The sequence below is a fragment of the Parasteatoda tepidariorum genome, chromosome X1, assembly GCF_043381705.1.
Source record: "Parasteatoda tepidariorum isolate YZ-2023 chromosome X1, CAS_Ptep_4.0, whole genome shotgun sequence".
Taxonomy (NCBI): domain Eukaryota; kingdom Metazoa; phylum Arthropoda; class Arachnida; order Araneae; family Theridiidae; genus Parasteatoda; species Parasteatoda tepidariorum.
Window position 1 is genome coordinate 74,709,243 of NC_092214.1, and position 6,000 is coordinate 74,715,242.

The 6,000-nt window shown below is 30.9% G+C and overlaps 1 protein-coding gene across 7 annotated transcripts in view; it reads right to left on the reverse strand.

Annotated features, from left to right (window-relative positions):
- Positions 1 to 1,264: 1,264 nt before the first annotated feature.
- Positions 1,265 to 6,000, reverse strand: part of LOC107452116 (transcription factor daughterless) — a 55,283-nt gene continuing 50,547 nt past the window's right edge. For 5 of the 7 annotated variants that reach the window (XM_071187746.1, XM_071187745.1, XM_071187744.1 and 2 more), the window contains one exon: positions 2,431 to 4,401. The gene's annotated coding sequence lies outside the window, so the exon portion shown is untranslated. Of the gene's footprint in view, positions 4,402 to 6,000 lie in introns of all 7 variants that reach the window. The other 2 variants (XM_016068427.3, XM_016068428.3) reach the window with 2 other exon arrangements.

Below are 6,000 nucleotides of genomic sequence, written 5' to 3' on the forward strand. Positions count from 1 at the left end.
CAGTTATTACTTTTAAAACAAGAAATTTTTGCAGGCTGGTGCAATTTTTATTAATAAATTGATGGGAAAAATTATTGGCTGTGCCTACCTTACGTTATTTGGACATCGATATCTAAAATAGAATAAAACATTTTGTTTTAAAAATATTTCATGAAAATGTGCGTGACGTTGCGTGAATATCCAAAATTAGTGTCTCTGGTTGGAGTATATATATATAATTTAAAAATAGCTTTTGCAATCATTTATACTAATTCACTTAAATAAATCACTTATAGTAGTATAGTATAGTAGGGAGTTAGCTAAAATATTGTGTGTATAGATATTGTCAAAGGTTGCTACTATCGTGGGGTATTCCATGATAGAAGCTTGAAGGAAAGTAGTAGAAGGTCGATATCCTTCGCTGTCAGAGTGTCTTCGATTCAATCTTCACTATTTTATAATTATTAACAGCAGGCACTCTTCATAAAAAATAATAAAAATCATTCAAACTCGTTCTGTTTTTACTGTATTTCCATTCATGTTAAACATTTATGACAAATAATACTACAGGTCTTGATAGGTGCTGCATTAAGTGGCAAACCTTTTCAAATATACAAATGCATAATTTGCAACCTTCTATAGTGGCTACAGACAATGTTTGTGAGCTCATGTTATTTTTATTCCTTTTTTATGCCTGCTCAATTAAACTTTTTTTAAGCAACTTGTACTTCAATATTAATCCAATTTGTAAATTGCTGCCAGCATATTGCGGGGGTGCCATCCCCTCTGCAGAGGATCAAAATTGCGATGGCATGTCTTCGGATCATCCTCAGGGATGTTTTCCAGACCGTCGCCAATAGACCATTGTGCAGCTCTAATGCAACGTAAATGAACAACAACAGCTGCCAGCATATTACTCATGTAATTTTTGTTACATGTAGGAATTATTCCACAAGAGTAAAGTTAGTACAAAAATTTTGGCCTATTGAACAAAAATGCCTTAAAGTCAATGTTTATCATTTCACTATTATTGCAATAAAATTAGCAATGAGTGTGCTGTTAAACTAGTTTTAGTCGACAGATAAGAAATGCTAGACCCCATCAGTAGGAAAGTTAGAAAAAACCTGTTGCATGTTTATGTATTTACAAAGATAAAACTACTGGGGCATTTAAGAGAGAGTATTGAAGCAAAGAAAAGGAGAACTCCTGTAGGTCAAAGATTTGTTTTAAAAACTGCTAGGAGCATTTGAAATAACTAAAAATTATAAATGATTAATTGAACAAAGAATAAAAAACTAATTTTATTTCATCATACACACTAATGAATTGAAAAACAATATTAAGAAAGATGGCACCATTTAATATCCAGACTTCTCTTAAAGAGAAGTTAAGTGCAAGCAGTGTTGACACACTACTTGGAATTATACAGTGTGCGACATTTTGAGAAGTTCCACCACCCTGCTGCTTTGAGTAGTCAACATTACTACAACAGTCAATATAGAAGCCCAGCAGAAACAATACAGCTTCTAACAATGATGATGAAGATGATCGTAGAAAAATATGATGAACAGTATGTATAAAGTGCCAGAATTTCTCTTTCTTTCATATTAAATCTATTTGTACATCAGATCTGATATTTTTACATTATGTCAGCAATATTTTTTAAAATTAAATAAATTTTAACACCAGTAGTATGCAGTTATTTATGAATGGCTTTTGTACTCAAAGGAACTTTCATCAATGTAATCATGGAATTAAAATATTCCATACCCTAAGAAAATGCGAAATATTTGTATTTTATGAGTACTAATGTACAAATATGTATTTGAAAGATAAAAATAGACTCATTTTTTTTCATCAAATAAATAAAATAGTTTTACAAAACAATAGTATGATAAGTATGAAAAATAGTAAATGGCAATATCAATCAAACATATTACAAAGAAAAAAAAATGCATAAGACTCGAACATTATAGTACAGAACATATTCAAATTGGAAACAAGCAACTTAGAAAATTGACAAATATGTTGCCAATTTTCTGCTGATAAATACATAATTTAATTATCTATACATTAAATATATACATTATTTATTTCAATCAAATACAGATTGTTAAGTCAACCATTGAATATAATTTTCTGTACGATAAATTTTAAAATCAATAAAAATAATTTATTAGAAATCTCAAGATAAAATTCATTTCTCAAGGCGATATTTCATATTAAACATGCTTCACCAAATAAAGAATAGATGTAAATAAATTTTTATACTAAAAAAATATATATAAATAAAAATAAATACTAATTTTAAATGCTTATTTTTAAAAATCATTCCGGGTTTTTTTTTTCAATAAAAGGAATTAATTAAAATGTCTTTCATTGGACAGTTTGAGTAGTTCTCCAGAAGTATTTACACATTTGTGTATAACTGGAAAGCTGCAAGTTAAATCACAATATTTATATAAAACAACTGTACATGGAATCTCTCACTGTCTATGTAAGTAAAACAAACTAAAGCTGCAAGAAGCCAATAGCTACTGCATTTTAGTTAATAAGTAAGCTATCAAAGGCAATTTAATTCTTTTCTTTGGCAAGTAAGTACTATCTAAGCTGAAGATCTGTATTTTCCCACTTCATGCCCCCACAGCATAATAAACCCACTTACACAATAATAAAAATACTTAAAAGTATGCAAATAGCTACCACATAAATTTAAATAAGTCAGAAACAGAAAGAATTTGTCTCTTCACAAAAACATAACAAAAGTATTTTGGCCACTTACTGGATATGCATATACATATTAGGTAGGCGATAAAATTTTTTTCTGGAATGAAAATACGCAATAGAAAAGTTTCAGAAAATTATATTAAATTAAAAACCCAGTCTCTATGTAAAAATTTCATGGAGCACCTCACTAATGAAAACATATTGAATAGATTGTCAAAAATAAAATTAAATTTAGTGAAGAAGCAAAACACAAAATGGTGCATAGTTGCATCACCTTATTATAAATAAATTTAATGCCAAAATAATTTTTTAATATTTTAAGTAACATAAAATGTTTAAGAAAGTTATTAAACAAGCAAGCCTTCAAAATAAATGACAGAATTTTATAATTAATTTTAGATAATACTAGAATGTGCTTCCAGGCTAGTAATCTAGGCTGTAGATCAGGGTATAGCAGAAAAATTTCACTTTAAACCTGGTAGTAAGTTAAAGGAAGATGCCAGAAAAAAACTTTTTCACCAATATAATATGTATCTATATATAAAGGTTGCCCAAATAAAAACAAGACAAGTCTGATGGCCTCAGAAATAAAGCACGATTCATGATTCAAAGGATGGTAAGTGAAATGCACTGTGTATAACTGATTAATCAGTTCATATTAGAGCCTTTTAAAATAAGGTAAAGTCATGCTAAGAGGGATGTAACCAGAACAAAGCAAAAGAGTACAATTTTTAATGACAGATGGTGATTGCACTAATTCTTTACTAAAAGAATATGCTGTACAGGTGTCACTAATGTAATCTTTTGATTAGCATTTAATGACTTCCTAACAACAATAAAATCATTGGAGAACATGGTGTTACTTTGTTGAGTCTTGGCAGGTCTGACATTGTATGCCATTCACAAAAGATTTTATACCAGTTGTTCATAGATGTTTGCCATAAATAACTATTTGACAATAAATATCCATATTATGCAAAATGCTGACCTATTGCCCCGAAAAATGATAATATTATGCGCTGTTCTTTCTGGGTACATCTATCTCAGCATAACTTTGCACTCACTGTATATGGTCTCATTGAAACTGGTTAATCAGTGGCTGCAACCTGTGGCACTACTTTTATTTTAAGTTAGAACTCTGAAAGTGGCAATGCAATCAGTAATTCTGATGTTATCATACATGTCATTTTATTTAGGCAACTCTTATATAAATATATACACACACATATATTTACATACATATATATACATATATATGTATAGATGCTACATAAATATACATACATATATATGTATACACACATACATACATATATATCTATACGACTTTTTCTAACATGGGCAAGCTCACAAAACATAAATGTAATAATGATAAACATAGATGCAACAACACAAAATGTTGTGAAATATTTCACTGTAAATACTTATAACAATTCCAAAGACACAAGATGATAACTAATAAAAAAAACTAACGAGCATTTACAACTAATGATAAAAACCAATGGCATCTTCATGTACATAAATGACATCTATATTAAAGATATGGGCAACATTTTATTTTCATAAAGTTAATATGATTATCTTCCTCAGAGAATACACAAAGGAGGCCTGTGGAAGAGAAAATTGGCATCTTCAAAAGAGGAAATAATGGCTGGACTTAGTTTCACATAAAAATCTGACCAGGAAGAGTGATCCCTAAACAAAAATATTTTTTAATGTTAAAGCAGAGTAAAATAGAAATAAGGAAAATAAATACAGCCGAAAGTCCCATATCCAAAATTGCCAGGATTTAAGACAAAGACCAAAAACTTAACTTTTCCAGATAATCGGTCTTTAAGATCAACATCAAAACATGCATTATTCAATAATAAAAAAAAAACAGATGATAATTAATCTCAATTTTATGCTACAAATTAGTTTTACAGGTTAGATGACCGTTAATTAACTAAAGAATGTTTAGTATAATTATATATACAGAGATGAGTTTGGTAAAAAAAAAACGAAAAATAGAAATCCAAAAACATTATATGTAAAACAAATTTTAAATAATAGAAACAATTCCTGAAATTTCAGCAAGAAGTGTAAGAAGCATATATCTGTAGAACATTATCAATATAAAAATAATAAAAATGTCAAATTAAGAACAATGGTGAATTTTTAAAAATTTTAAAAAATTTTGTGTATATTCTGATCTTGATGCGCGATTTTTAAATCGCGTGAATACGAGTTCCAATGGCAGATTTTTTAAATTGTTTGAAAACTAATTGATGTATCATTTCAAATTGCGTGAATACGTATGATCTGTAATCTTCTGTCATGTGAATACAAATTGTGATGTAAAAATTTAAATCGCATGAATAAATATTTGATCACGATGTGACTTTCAGATCCAGCAAATGCAATTTTGAATCGCGTTTACATAGGTACGAAAATGCGTAAAAAACTAATTTTTTTCCTTCATAAGTTCGAACAAAAAGTGAACTTTTCTTAGAAAAAAAGGATTCTTTTATTATTATTAAATTCAAAAATAAAAGGGCAGAATTCCACCAAAAAGCAGGAAAAACTCAACCTTGTAATAATACAGGTATAGGACAAAATAATAGGAACACCTGTGAAAGAATGGAGTTGTTTTCGACCGTCCAATAAGCGGCGGGCACGTGTCGCAAGAATGTGCCACCTAGTGGTGATGAGAGGCAAGGTACCTGTCTAGCATTTGGCAGTGTGAGATTTGCATGAGAAAAATCTGTTTCTAGCAAAACGAGATTATGACCGACCTCTCTGACCTTAAAAGAGGCACGATAATCGGAGCGCCTGGCTGGAGCATCCGTGTCCAGAACAGCGAACCTTGTAGGTGTTTCAAGGACCACTGTATCAAGGATTCTGTCGGCATACACAAAGTTGGGTAAGGTGTCTTCAGCGAGGCACAACAGCGGCAGGAAGAAGCAAGACTACACTGCCGGTGATAACATCCGAGATGAATACCCACCTTCAGAACCTTGTATCCATGAAAACTATTCAACAGGAGTTGCATGCTGCTAACATTCATGGCAGAGTAGCTATTCCAAAACGGTTAGTTTCAGCGCGGAATGCTTTGAAGAGACTACAGTGGTGCCAAGACCACCTAAAATGGACACAACTGCAATGGGAACATGTCATCTGGTCTGATGAATCCTCTTTTACACTATTCCAGACCACCGGACGTGTGTTTATGTGGCGAAAGCTGGCAGAAGCATTTCATGTTGACTGCCTGGTTCCAACTGTGAAACATGGAGGTGGTTCTGTGATGGTGTGGGG